The 14,376-nt window shown below is 44.8% G+C and overlaps 1 protein-coding gene across 4 annotated transcripts in view; it reads right to left on the bottom strand.

The window, feature by feature from the left end:
• The window catches only part of TRAK1 (trafficking kinesin protein 1), a 212,177-nt gene extending 198,074 nt beyond the window's left edge, over positions 1 to 14,103 (bottom strand). For 2 of the 4 annotated variants that reach the window (XM_054680575.2, XM_054680577.2), the window contains exon 1: positions 13,954 to 14,093. The gene's annotated coding sequence lies outside the window, so the exon portion shown is untranslated. Of the gene's footprint in view, positions 1 to 13,465; positions 13,787 to 13,953 lie in introns of those variants that run through there. The other 2 variants (XM_054680574.2, XM_063805627.1) reach the window with 2 other exon arrangements.
• Positions 14,104 to 14,376: the final 273 nt, after the last annotated feature.

Raw genomic sequence — 14,376 nt, 5'->3', positions numbered from 1 at the left:
TCAGCTGGGCATGATAGCGGGCGCCTATAATCCCAGCTACTCAGGAGGCTAAGGCACAAGAATGGCTTGAACTCAGGAGGCGGAGGTTGCAGTGAGCCAAGATCGCACCACTGCACTCCAACCTGGGCAACGAGAGCGAAACTCCACCTCAAAAAAAAATAACAGAGTCTGCCATTGAGATAAAAGGCTTCCTACTTTATGATTCCCCTCCTTCAGATAAAATTAGAGAAGTGAAAAATGGTTGTTCCTGGTTTTCTTTCCCAATCTCTGAATTCGCAGGGAAATAAACATATTAATAAATAATTAGTTACCCATTTCAGTACCTCTATTCTCATACTGGCCTCACTGTATAGTTTAGGTTTGGGGCTTTTTAAAAAATATTTTCTACAACTAAATAATGTTTAAAATACAAAAGTGCTTTTTGAAAATAGATATATTTACTTTATTTTGAAGAAAAATGCCTGGATTAGAAAAGCTTTACTTTTTTTTTTTTTTTTTTTTTTCAGATGGAGTCTTGCTCTGTCTCCCAGGCTAGAGGGCAGTGGTGTGATCTGGGCTCACTGCAAGCTCCACCTCCCGGGTTAACGCCATTCTCCTGCCTCAGCCTCCCGAGTAGCTGGGACTATAGGTGCCCGCCACCACACCTGGCTAATTTTTTGTATTTTTAGTAGAGACGGGGTTTCACCATGTTAGCCAAGATGGTCTCGATCTCCTGACCTCGTGATCCGCCCGTCTCGGCCTCCCAAAGTGCTGGGATTACAGGCGTGAGCCACCACGCCCGGCCAAAAAGCTTTTCTGAAAATGTACTTCTGACAGTTGTGGCCATTATTAGAGTAAGATATGCCACTAATGTATGCACATATTATCTCATTATTTTTGAAATAAAAATGATGAGGTAATTAATTTTGTGCTTAGCTATAACATTAGTGTAAATATATCAAAATATCAGAAATTTGAAATAAACAGTAGGAAACAACTATAATGAAGCTTGCATCATTCTGAGATTTTATTAAAGAGTATACATTGAGGTTACATTCACATAAGAGCCCATTTCCTGTAGAAAGTCAGTCTACCAGAGCAGTTATTTAAGTAAATTTGATATTGATTATACCCTATAACTCCAAGCTAAGACATGGGTTACTATAAATATGAGGGGAGAAGGAGGGTCTACACATGGAAGCTTACTGACAAAAGTTGATCACTGGCCAGGCGCGGTGGCTCACGCCTGTAATCCCAGCACTTTGGGAGGCCAAGGCAGGCAGATCACCTGAGGTCGGGAGTTCAAGACCAGCCTGGCCAACATGGTGAAATTCCATCTCTACTAAAAATACAAAAATTAGCCAGGCGTGGTGGCACGTGCCTGTAGTCCCAGCTACTCGGGAGGCTGAGGCAGGAGAATCGCTTGAACCTGGGAGGCAGAGGTTGCAGTGAGCTGAGATCGTGCCACTGCACTCCAGCCTGGGCAACAGAATGAGACTCTGTCTCAAAAAAAAAAATAAAAGAGATCACTGATCTCTTTGATCACTTGATCACTGAGATCCAGGATAACAGCTGCAGAAGAGGTGATTAGCCAAACAAACAACACACAAATTGGTATGTAAAAATAATCGGTGCCCTGGCTAGCTTATCAGTCCATTGAGGTAAAAGCGATCCTGTACAAAAACTACCACTGTGCCAGAGGAGTGAAAAGGCAGCAAGCTAACCACGCAATTCAAAACAGGCTCTTGTCAAAAAAATTACCTAGTATATGATCACCCTGAGACTTACCCACATTTCTTATACTTTCTATGAAATGCTAAGGCTCACTTTTAATCTAAAATAGACAAACTTTCTTCATGTGCCTCTGAGTCCTCTTCCAGTTCCACAAAGGATTAAATAAAAAGGGCCTCAAAGGACAAAAGAAGGAAGTATAGAAAGGAGGGATGGAGGGAGAGACAGGGAGAATGAGAATACAGAAAAATAGAAAGAGGAAAGCAAGAAAGAGACAGAGGGAGAAAGATAAAGGGAGAAAGAAGAAAGAACAAACAGCAGAGAGAGAAACAAAGAAACAGAGACAGGGGAAGAAAGAAAAGAAAAAAGTTCATGGGAAAAAAATAGTGATGCGTTTCATGGAAAAGCTATTTGTTAAAGAGTCCCTCTTTTTTCTGTGTACTGTATCATGCCATATGTGGGAAGTGAACAAGGCTGGAACTCCGCCTAAGAACATCTGCCACGGACTTTAAAAGCCCTAATAATAGCACAGCTGGTGTCCCCAGCCTAATGAGCTCACCACCCACGTGACTGCTCCTTCTCCAGCAGATTCTCCAGAGAGAGAAGGCAGCCAGCAAGAGAAGCAGTCCCCGCCCCCGCCCTCCCCCACATTCATGCTTTATTTCCTCCACGGCTTTCATTCTCCCCTTCCAGAAACCACCCCTTCTCATTTTCTTGAGCTAAGTTACCCTGATCCAGCAGTCCTTTGAACAGACACATTCTTCTTTCCTCCTTCCCCTCTCCCTTTGAACAGACACATTCTTAACATGAAAGGCAAATACCAGAAATAAAATATGGGGACATCACTACAGGTCTTATGGACATTGAAAGAGTAATAATTGTGCCAATTAATTCAGTAGCTTAGATAAAGTGGATAAAGCCCTTAAAATACACAACTTATCAAAATTAATGTAAGAAGATATAAATAACCCTATACTTATTTTTAAAATGGAATTCCAAATGAAAAACTTTCTACACCACAACGAAAGGCCAGCGTGCCCCAGCATGCCTCGTTGCCAGGGTCTGAGGTACAGGCGCCTCCAGGAGCGCTGGTCTGGGAAGTTATGTCTGACAGGAAGACTCTCCCACTGACCAAGGCATATTGCTAGGAGGAAACCAAGCACAGCAGAAAGCGGGGCAGGGAGGACGTAAACAAAGAAGTGAGGTTTTTACAAGGTTGGCAAGTTTTAACCCCCTCTGGTATAATCTTTTGAAACTAATTCCCATCACAGTATACTTTTAAAAGCTCTCTAGCATTTTAAGAAACTGCAACTTAGCATCAGGAAGGGAAAGAATTTCAGCTTCTAAGGGGAAGCCTAGCAGAAAGTGACAAGAGGAGACTCACGTTGGCACTGATGTGGTATCCCTAGCAATTGGAAGAGAAGCTGAAAAATCTGGGATCTCTCACTCTCAGTCCAGGGCAACACATCCTGACAGCCAGGAAGAGTCAAATGGCTACGGTAAGACATATGGGGTTTATTCACCAGAAAAAGACAAAGAACGCCACGTTTCAAAACTCAGGCTTGGTAACACAATAGCATGGGTGTGTATGCAAGCATGAAGTACTGAAGCTAACAAATTACTAGATTCTATCCCTGTCTAGCAAGTACTTATTTCAATAGCAATCATATGATTAGCTGAAAGTGGGCAATCATTAACTTCATCTACTGTTAAACAGTTACACACAAAAACATGGTGCTTTATATCTTGTTAATATCACGAATAAGTTATGTAACCCTTGACAGTGTTCTGTTTTTATTTAAAATACCAATGCTATTGCTGCCATAAGTTAAACACTGCAAAATTATAAAACTTCAAAGATAATTACAGCATTTTAAGGACTATCATAAATACTTTTATGCAACTGCAATGTTTACAAGGCTAAGCCAGCATCTCTTCTGAAAAACAAAGAACCAAATGATACAACTAGAAATATCTGCATACCTACTATGTATAAACAAACCCAAAAGATATTTTAGCTTCTATCTCACTTGGCCTCTCACAGCGGAGTAACCCTGTGAACCCTACCCTTCACCAAAAGAACACTCCCTCCCCCAGCAATTCTGGTCTTCTCCCAATCTCTAGTCACTACTCCTCTGTGAGTTCTCCTACACATGGATATCACTACACAGGAATGGTCCCCAAACCCTTGCCTCAAACTCCTATCCCTCTTCGAAGTGTCAGGCCCAGACGTCCCACTGCCCTAAACATCTCCACTTAGAAATCTCAGGAGTAGCCGGTCACAGTGGCTCACGCCTGTAATCCCAGCACTTTGCGGGGCCAAAGAGGGCGAATCACCTGAGGTCAGGAATTCGAGACCAGCCTGGCCAACATGGCGAAACCCCATCCCTACTAAAAATATAAAAATTAGCCAGGCGTGGTGGCAGGCGCCTGTAATCCCCAGATACTCGGGAGGCTGAGGCAGGAGAATTGCTTGAACCCGGGAGACGGAGGCTGCAGTGAGCCAAGATTGTGCCACTGCACTCCAGCCTGGGCAATAGAGTGAGATTCCGTCTCAAAAAAAAAAAAAAAAAAAAAAAAAAAACCCTCACGAGCACGTCAAACTCAGCACATTCAAAACAAGACCCTCCAGGTCATCACCACTGGGACAACTGATTAATGGTGGTCCAACTCAGAAACCTCAGCCTTATCCTTCACTCCGCCCCCTCCCTTACCCTACCACTATCTCTTCAACAACAAAGGCTTATCTCTTAAACATCTACCCACACTATCACTCGCTAACCCCCACCCTCTCTCACCTTGAGTACAGCCAGAGCTTCCGGCTGGGTCTCAGTCATCATGGAGGTAAGATAAGGCCTAGGATCACATACGGCCTAGGACACGTTTACCAAAGTAAAGCCAGCCACCACTCCTAATGCCACCCAACCCTGCCATGGGCCTTCTCTTTGGAACATCTACAGACTGCATCTCTTTTCCGCCCTAGTGACCTAATGTGGATGCAACTTGAGTTTGTGAGGGAAATTCTCAAACTTGCTTGTGATGATCAATCTGCCATGCTGCCTTTTGCCAAACAGAGAATTCAGTATACTATAAAGAACAAAAACTACATTAAAAGATAGCCAAACTCCCAGGAATATTTATTTCCTTTTTGTTGTTGTTTTTTTTTTTTTTTGAGATGCAGTCTCGCTCTGTCGCCCAGGCTGGAGTGTAGTGGCGCAATCTCGGCTCACTGCAACCTCTGCCTCCCGTGTTCACGCCATTCTCCTGCCTCAGCCTCCTGAGTAGCTGGGACTACAGGTGCCCACCACCATGTCCAGCTAATTTTTTGTATTTTTAGTGGAGACAGGGTTTCACCGTGTTAGCCAGGATGGTCTCCAACTCCTGACCTCGTGATCCGCCAGCCTCAGCCTCCCAAAGTGCTGGGATTACAGGTATGAGCCACTGCGCCTGGCCAGGAATATTTATTTTCTTTATTCCTTTCCATGAGTATCACTTCTACTATACCATCAAGAGACTTACCCCAGCTAAAAGTTTTGCAAGTTAACACTCAATTGTTGTGAAAATATTCCTCTTGTACAAAAGTTTTTTGTTTGTTTGTTTGTTTGTTTTTTTAAGACAGGGTCTCTTTCCATTGCCTAGGCCGGAGTACAATGGTGTAATCATGGCTCACTGCAACCTCTGCCTCCTGGGCTCAAGCGATCCTTCTGCTTCAACTTCCCAGACAGCTGGGACTACTGGGGCACACCACCATGCCCAGCTAATTTTAGTACTTTTTGTAGAGATGGGGTTTCACCATATTGCCCAGGCTGGTCTCCAACTCTTGGGCTGAAGCAATCCACCCGCCTTGGCCTCCCAAAGTGCTGGCATTACAGGCGTGAGCTGCTACACCTGGCCAGTTATTTAACAAGACTAACTACTTTCCTATCTTTCAAATACAGTATAAAACATCTACTGCAGCAGTCAACATTTTAGTCTATTTTACCAATGATTTGCCTGTCACACCTTTTATCCACTGCGTAATAATAACAATCTGCTTGTTTTCTCAAATAGAAAGATGTTTTCCCAAATATATAACACCAAACTATGTTTCTTCCACAACAGACCTTTGGAATGTCTTGATATTCGAATCCAAAGCAATTCTTCTAATGCCTTGGGACCACTGAAAAATTAACCCTTTCTCCTCAAAGTCAAAGCAGAGAAGCTAGTTGATGGGTGAGCAAAAACCACAGCTCACATCAATGCTTTAGGCCATGGGGGCTATTCCTGTTACTGTCATACAGATGAAGTCCAGGGCACACCCCACCCTTGAGGTGTGGCACAGAATACCTGTTCCAAACTATTTTGGGATGAATGGATCATAAGGAGTTCAGTAAAAACAATAATTATGGCTAACACAAATGCTTCCTCTCAGCCAAGCACATGTATAAATTCACATAATCCTCTTAATAACTGTATGAGGGCCAGGCACAGTGGCTCACACCTATAATCCCAGCACTTTGGGAGGCCGAGGCAGGTGGATTACTGACCAGGAGTTCGAGACCAGTCTGGCCAACACAGTAAAACCCATCTCTACTAAAAATACAAAAATTAGCCAGGTGTGGTGGCACACACCTGTAATCCCAGCTACTTAGGAGGCTGACGCAGGAGAATTGCTGGAACCAGGGAGACGGAGGTTGAAGGGAGGCAAGATCGTGCCACTGCATTTCAGCCTGGGCAACAGAGTCAGACTCCATTTCAAAAAAATAATAACTGTATGAGGTTATCATATAAGGTAATGATTCCGAAGCTGCCTGTCATAAACAGGAGTTGCTGGGTTCAACACACCTAAGCAACAATCTTACAGGGGAAAAAAGAACATGGCTTCAAACACATCAATGCTGTGCTGCATTGTATCTACACTGTTCAATCTGAAGGTTTTTACTTTTTAATTAATGAATGAAAACAAAGCTACTTCCCACTCAGGTACATAAAGCAATTGTACAACTGTACAATTCCCATAGTATTCTGCATTTTATTTAAAATATATTCTAGATGCAAAGGTTGAAATGAAATGCTCACTGTCTAGGTGACACTCTTTTATTCTCTACTATGAAAGCCAGTAAACCAATTGTCTCAGAAATTCTGCACCCAAATGTAATACTCGCAGACACAGCACCAGTGAGTCATACACATAACAAATTGCTCATTTTCCTCCTCCCCACCTTTCCTCTAAATCATTATAATGCTATTCCTGAATCATAGGTTTGGTTTTTTGTTTGTTTTGAGTTTTTAATTCTCCAGTATAAAGCTTGCCAATTCCAACTTCCTAACATGACAAGAATCTGTCCCTTTAGTTTAAGTAAACCTCCAATTTTCTTCCCAGGTTTGAAATTCTTCAGTGCAGGCAAGGCCCACACCCCTGGATCTCACACTAAGTAAAAAATGCCCCTTGATACTATAACTGTCTTACTAGATCTCTTAAGATATCAGATTACCAAACTCCCCAACTGGAAGTCCAACAGGCAAACCAAGTTTACTGTGGGAGCCCTGTATTCAGAAACACAAGATGTAGCATACTCTTTTACTGAGTTATCTTTTTTTCTTCTGGAAGTCTCATATACCAAATCCAGAGAAGAATGAACACTTGGAAAACTTAATTTTTACTAAAGCTGAACATATGTCTTATGACCCAATGATCCACTCCTGAGCATATACCCGATAGAAATGAGTACTTATACACTTAGTTCATAGCAGCTTTATCCATGATAGTCCCAACTGGAAAAAAACCAAATGTCCATCCACAGGTAAATGTATGAACAAATCATGATATAACCATAAAATGGAATACCATCCCACACTAAAAAGGAATGAAGCACTAGTACATGCAACAAATGGATGAACATTGCAGACAAAACGTTGAGCAAAAGACCAGACACAAAAGTACACACTATATGACTCAATTTACATGAAGCCCAAAACAGACACAATTATCCTATGGTAATAGAGCTCACAAGAGTGGTTATCTACAAGGAGTTACTGGCAGTACAAGTGGTATATGTAAGTAAAATTAATGGAGCTAAGATAATTAAAGGTTCAATGCATAAGAAATTAAAGGTTCTAGTTAACTTGTCAACCTTAGATGGTAATGCAACATGATATAAAATATTTGTTCCACAGAACACAGTAGCAACCAAAAGTCAGGCAGAAACCGAGACAGCATTGTCCCTCTCATGAGCATTGTCCTCTTCCCACTGCTGTTCTCCAGCCAGAACACAGCCACCTGGTTCCACCATGAATCTGGACCGTCAGTCCCTTTGGCATGAACAGCTGAGCTGTCTTCAGTCACTCTCTCCCTGATTTTCTCATCACACTGAGGACAATCAATTCTTCTGGAGGTCAAAGGAATTTGTCTTCCCCGCTCTCCAAGAAATATTTCCCAATGGTCCTCAGACAAACATAAATTCAAGGGTAGTTTCTGCTCTCATTGTTTACCTGCTCCTAAAGGTCCAAATTCCTGACTCAATAATACAGCTGAAGCCAAACCACTTCTAACATTATAAGGAGACATTTTATCTTTGGTCACATCTCAAATCTCAAGCTGGAAATTATTTGATAGAAACCCATAATAAAAGGAGGCAGCCTACACTAGAGGCTGTGTATCTAGAGTAGGTTGTATCATATATGTTCTACATTTTGCAAAACTTAAAAACTGAGAGCTTACAGAATGTTAGCATAAAAAAAATCCAGACCCACAGCACACGTTGTTTATGTTAAAGAACTGCCTGGCCAGGTACAGTGGCTCATGCTTGTAATCCCAGTACTTTGGGAGGCCAAGGCAGAAGGATCGCTTGAAGCTAAGGCAGCCTGGGCAACATAGCAAGACCTCACCTCTACAAAAAAATTTAAAAAAGAAAAGAAAATTAGCCAGGTGTGGCAGCACGCATGCTACTCAGGAAGCCAAAGCGGGAAGATGGCTTGAGTCCAGGAGTTCAAGGTTACAGTGAGCTATGATCAGGCCACTGCACTTCAGCCCAGGCAACAGAGATTCTATCTCTAAAAAAAGCACTTTTTTATTGTACCAAAACAACCAGAGGAACTGATGGACAACTTCTAAAATCCCGTGGTTCTGTATATGCATAAATGCTTTATCTCTGTAATCCTGGAGAGAGACAAAAAAAAGTGAGATCCTATATCCCTATTCTAATTAATATGCTTTTTTTTTCTTTTTCTTTTTCTTTTTCTTTTTTAATACTCTGTTGCCAGGCTGGAGTGCAGTAGTGCGATCTTGGCTCAATGCAACCTCCACTTCCCGGGTTCAAGCCATTCTCCTTCCTCAGCCTCCCGAGTAGCTGGGATTACAGGCGTCCACCAGCACGCCCAGCTAATTTTTGTATTTTTAATAGAGACGGGGTTTCACCATGTTGGCCAGGATGGTCTCGATCTCATGACCTCGCAATCCACCTGCCTCCACCTCCCAAAGTGCTGGGATTATAGGCGTAAGCCACTACACTCAGCCATTAATATGCATTTTAAGTGACATAAATCAACCTGCATCTATGTAATGGAAGATAGGATTTGCTAATAGTTCATCTGTATCAACATAAATTAGTAGACAGTGACATCTTTTAATCAACATAATCATGTTATCTAATAACTAATTCTAGTCATTAAGGAGGAATGCAATAAGTGCTCTGAATAGTATGCTAAAGAGATACTTTTCAAAAATGTCAAGCCACTTAGTCCACATGTTCACAGTTATTTTCTCCTACTTCTTAAAAGAAAAAAAAGATTTTTAAAGTCACCTGAGTACCCACAGCATGGTCTTATTTAACATTCAAATGTGGATAATTTATACTGTGATGGAGCATCCTTGTCGGATGTTAGTACAAAATCCACTTCCTCTGGATAGACTATCCTCTCCTGTTGAATGTCCTGGAACTAGAGGAGACCCTAGAAATAATCCAGCTCCACGATTCCCAAACTGAGGTACATGTGCTTATGCTGGGGATTCCCCAGAACCTCAGGGAAAACAAGGTACATTTTCCTTAAGAGCACTTTTTGACTCAGACAGCAATATATATATATATATTTTTTTAGATGGGGTCTCGCTCTGTCACCTAGGCTAGAGTACAATGGTGCAATAATGGCTCACTGCAGCCTCAATCTCTTGGGCTCAAGAGATTCTCCCACCTCAGCCTCCCTAGTAGCTGGAACTACAGGTGCACATCACCACACCTGACTAATTTTTCTTTTTTCTTTTCTTTCTTTTTTTTTTTTTTGTAACAATGAGGTCTCACTATGTTGCCCAGGCTGGTCTCGAACTCCTGGGCTCAAGTGATCCTCCCACCTCAGCATTCTAGGAAGGGCTATTCCCAGCTTCACCTGTTACATAGCAAGAACCTGTCTCTATTTAAGAAAAAAAAGTGTTTAAGGAAGTCCAAACAGGCTGCCTACAGGCACACTGCCTATGAGTTAGCCCTGCTCTGCAAGGAACAGCACTGTAAAATAAAAATAATAAATTTTGAAAACAAAAAAATTAAGTCCAAACAAGGATTTCAAGAGCTCCCCTCCCACCCCATTCCACCCTGTTTCACCTCAGGTGCACTATTAACAATAATAATTAAATAAATTTCTCACTATAATGAATCATACTACACAGCCTTTCATAAAATGCCTATCATAGCCTTTAAGCAGCTAAACATCATTGGTATTCTGTGTAACTCAGGAGACATCCAGTTTTACACATATGCAATTATTTACTGTCTCTTCACTAAAATTTGCACTTTTCAACACTGCAAGTGGCCTCCACTTAGATACATCTAAGAAGACAAGTCAGAATAGGGAACATTTGTTTGAAAAGAAGGGGGGAAAAGGAGGTGAGAAGCCAGAAGACCCATTCATTCAACAGTGTATCTCTGTCTAACAACAGTGTATCTCTGTCCAAGAATAAAATAAAACCTAAGAACCCACATAAGCCCTTGGGTTCTATCTCCATCTTTTAAAAAGAACATCCTCTTGTCTTTCCCTACAAAAATCACAGTGCATGCCAAATATAGATGAGTTAAATAAATCTGAGTCCATTTTCTTTTGTTTTGTTTTGTTTTTGAGACAGAGTCTCACTCTGTCGCCCAGGCAGGAGTGCAATGGCACAATCTTGGCTCACTGCAACCTCCACCTCCTGGGTTCAAGCAATTCTCCTACCTCAGCCTCCCACGTCGCTGGGATTACAGACGCATGCTGCCACGCCCGGCTACTTTTTTTGTGTTTTAGTAGAGACGGGGTTTCACCATGTTGCCCAGGCTGGTCTCGAACTCCTGAGCTCAGGCAATCCACCTGCCTCGGCCTCCCAAAGTGCTAGGATTACAGGTGTGAGCCACCGCAGCCAGTGGTCAGAGTCCATTTTCAAAACCAAGGGTCACAGAATCATATATGTGAAGAGGCTGGTCATGGTACTTTAAAGTTTATCAAACTTCCCGACCATACAGTATTAAGCTCTGGCATGCACAAAAGGCTTTACTGAATATCTGCAACTCTCAGTGAGTTTAAATGACTGTTCGCCCTCCAATGCCTTTCTTACTTGAGCCCCAAAGGGTAAAAAAAGAACTGTCGCTTGCAGAAAAACTGGCCACCTATCTGCTTACTCTCCTTGGCTCTCTTATGAGCTATATGGTGCAACAGAACAATCGCATCTATAAAAACTCCGACAGCTGACGGAGAGGAGAATGCCCAAGGTCTGTTCTCTACCTTGGGAGCACGAAGTCAAGATGGAGAGCCCAGATGGTTAATTCAAGAATCACCAAACAATTACAGAGGCCTACTATATACAAGGTCAGAGGCAGGGACTCAGAATGCAACGACAGGGACTGGGAGTGGTGGCTTGCGCCTATAATCCCAGCACTTTGGGAGGTCATAGCCAGCAGATCACTCGAGGTCAAGAGTTTGAGACCAGCCTGGCCAACGTGGTGAAACCCCGTCTCTACTAAAAATACAAAAATTAGCTGGGCGTGGTGGCAGGTGCCTGCAATCCCAGCTACTCGGGAGGCTGAGGCCAGAGAATCACTTGAACCTGTGAGGTGGAGGCCGCAGTGAGCCAAGATCGCACCACTGCACTCTAGCCTCGATGACAGAGCAACACTCTGACTCAAAAAAAGAAAACAAAAAACAAAAAACCAGAATGCAATGACAGGAACAAAGTCCACTTAAGATGGCAAACCTTAAGGTGTTGTTAGTTTGGAAAGTGAAAGTTTAAGAACTCCATTCAATGTGAATAGTGCTCTATTATTTTTGAAAGCCCTTTTATTTTTATGTTTTTTGTTTTTGTTTTTGTTTTTGAGATGGGGTCTTGCTCTGTCGCCCTGGCTGAAGTGCAGTGGCGGGATCTTGGCTCAATGAAACCTCTGCCTCCCGGATTCAAGCTATTCTCCTGACTCACCCTCCTTAGTAGCTGGGATTACAGGTGCCCATCATCATGCCCAGCTAATTTTTGTATTTTTAGTAGAGACGGGGTTTCACCATGTTGGCCAGGCTGGTCTCGAACTCCTGACCTTAAGTGATCCACCTGCCTCAGCCTCCCAAAATGCTGGGAATACACGCACAAGTCACCATGCCCGGCCCAAAGCTCTTTTATATTACCTGATTTGACCCTCATAATAAACCTATAAAACAATAATTACTATTATATGCTTTATTATCCCTGTTGGGGCTCAAAAAGCTTACCAAATTACAAACCTAATCATGTTGGAAGGAGACCTGAAAACGCTCCCATGTCATTCAGTCAAACTTTTACGGACACCTCCATTTAAAACATTGTCTCCCAGAGAGGGGAGAGCAGGACAGAGAGATTAAGTAAGGTCACACAGCCAATAGAGAGGAGTTGGAATTTCAGTCCAGGTTTCCCACTCCAAGACCACAGGGAAGGAGAAGCAACACAGCCAGAGTGGAGACACCCTCAAGCGAGCGCTGGGGATGGGAAACTGGTCCCTGGGGCATCAAACAGGAAACGGCTGGTGCTGGGGCCAAGCTGAAACCCAACTGTTGCCAAACTCGCAGCCCTGAGACAAGGGCTTTAAACCGATTCAGCATCCCCCAGAGCCGGGCTCAGCTTTCCAGCTGGCTTAGGCTACACTGGCCTGGGAACCTCTGTGACAAAGCTGAGGTCCAAGATCAAAGAGCAACCGAGTATGACCATTCCAAACCGAGAGACAGAGGGGAAGGCGCCATCTGTCACTCCAGGTCCAACTCTCCAAACCTACCAGTCAAGCTCCCAGCCTGTTGTCCCTTCACTCAATCTGGGGAGACCCTCCCCAGTGCAGACTGGCTCCAGGGCTAATCAGAGCTTAGTCTGAGCACCTTCCTCTTCGCTGCTCTTGTAGTGGGAAATTGGAAAGGACCCTGGAACTAGACCGTTTCCCTATGGTAACCTCCACTCCCCTTCCAGATAAACAAAAGACCCTCCAGAAAAGGTTACCAGTCCCGAATACACACTCACAGACAGTATTGACAACGTTTACACTTTTGAAGCAAATAAAGTTCCAGTGAAGCATATCAGAAAAAAAAAAAAAAAATCAGCGGTCCAACGACGAATACTCTGAAGGCTCTCAAAGCGGACGCTAATTTCAGTGTCTGAACAAGTGCAGCCACGGGTTCTAAAACAGGCAAGCTTAACGCGGAAGGGGCACCCAGCACCAGCCTCAAGAGCAGGCCGACTTTTAACATCTTTCCTGAAACACAACTTTACAAAAGAAGAAACGATACAGTTCATTACATTTGTTTTTACCTGCAAGAGCTTGACCTTGGAGACTAGAAAAGAACTTTAAAAATCAGGTCAAGAAAGTGACAAAGTAAACTTGTTAACTCTCAAGGATGCAAAGGAGGGCTCTAAAGGCTCTCTGCTCTCTGACACGCTCAGATGATGTCATTTTCATCAAGTTTTGCGGGTGAGTGGGAATCGGGGTGCTGCCCGCGCTCTGGCCTGGCTCAGCTCCAGGCTCTTTGAAGGTCGCCTCACTGTCACCTCGGAATGCCGGAGCGCGGAATCCAGGCCACGCGGCGTGGCCGACACGATGCCCTAGGGGCACTTTTCCGGGCTCCGAAGGCCTCCTGCAGGTGCGGCCGGTGCATTAGGAGGGCTGTCCCCGCAGGGTCCCGGCGCCCGGCCTCTCACGCCGCCACTATCTCACACGGACACTCCCAGAACACCCGTGTCCTTCCCCAGCCCCTGGGCCCGAGGCGCAGGCGGCGCGGGTGAGCGGACCCCTGGCTTACCCGCAAGAGGTGCACGGAGCGCAACCCGGCAACAGGCGCGGTGCCGGGGGGCCTCGGTGGGGGCTTCCTCCGCGTCGTTCTCGGCCCGGCCCCGGCCGCCCGGCGGCTCCGGTTCCCTCCGCTGCAGCCGGCCGGGCGGCACGGGGGCACTCGCGGGGGCTCCGCTCTGGCGCCGCCGCCTCCTGCTGCCCGCCTGCCGCTCTGGCGCTCCTGGGCTCGGAGTCCGGGGTTCCGAGACGCGGGGGTCGTCGGGGCGTTCGAGACTCTCGGGGACGCTAAGGCTGCGCTCCGGCTCTCCCGCGCGCGGCCCCACTCTGGGGGACGCCTCGCTCTAGGCGCGCGGGCGTCAAGGGCTCGGGGCGCGCGGGGGCGGCGGCCGGGTGGGCCCCGGGGCGGCGGGCGGGGGCGCTGCTGCGGACGCGG

This window comes from Pan troglodytes, chromosome 2 (genome assembly GCF_028858775.2).
Source record: "Pan troglodytes isolate AG18354 chromosome 2, NHGRI_mPanTro3-v2.0_pri, whole genome shotgun sequence".
NCBI lineage: Eukaryota > Metazoa > Chordata > Mammalia > Primates > Hominidae > Pan > Pan troglodytes.
The sequence above is the reverse complement of the archived record's forward strand: the minus strand, read 5'-3'. Positions and strand labels throughout refer to the sequence as shown.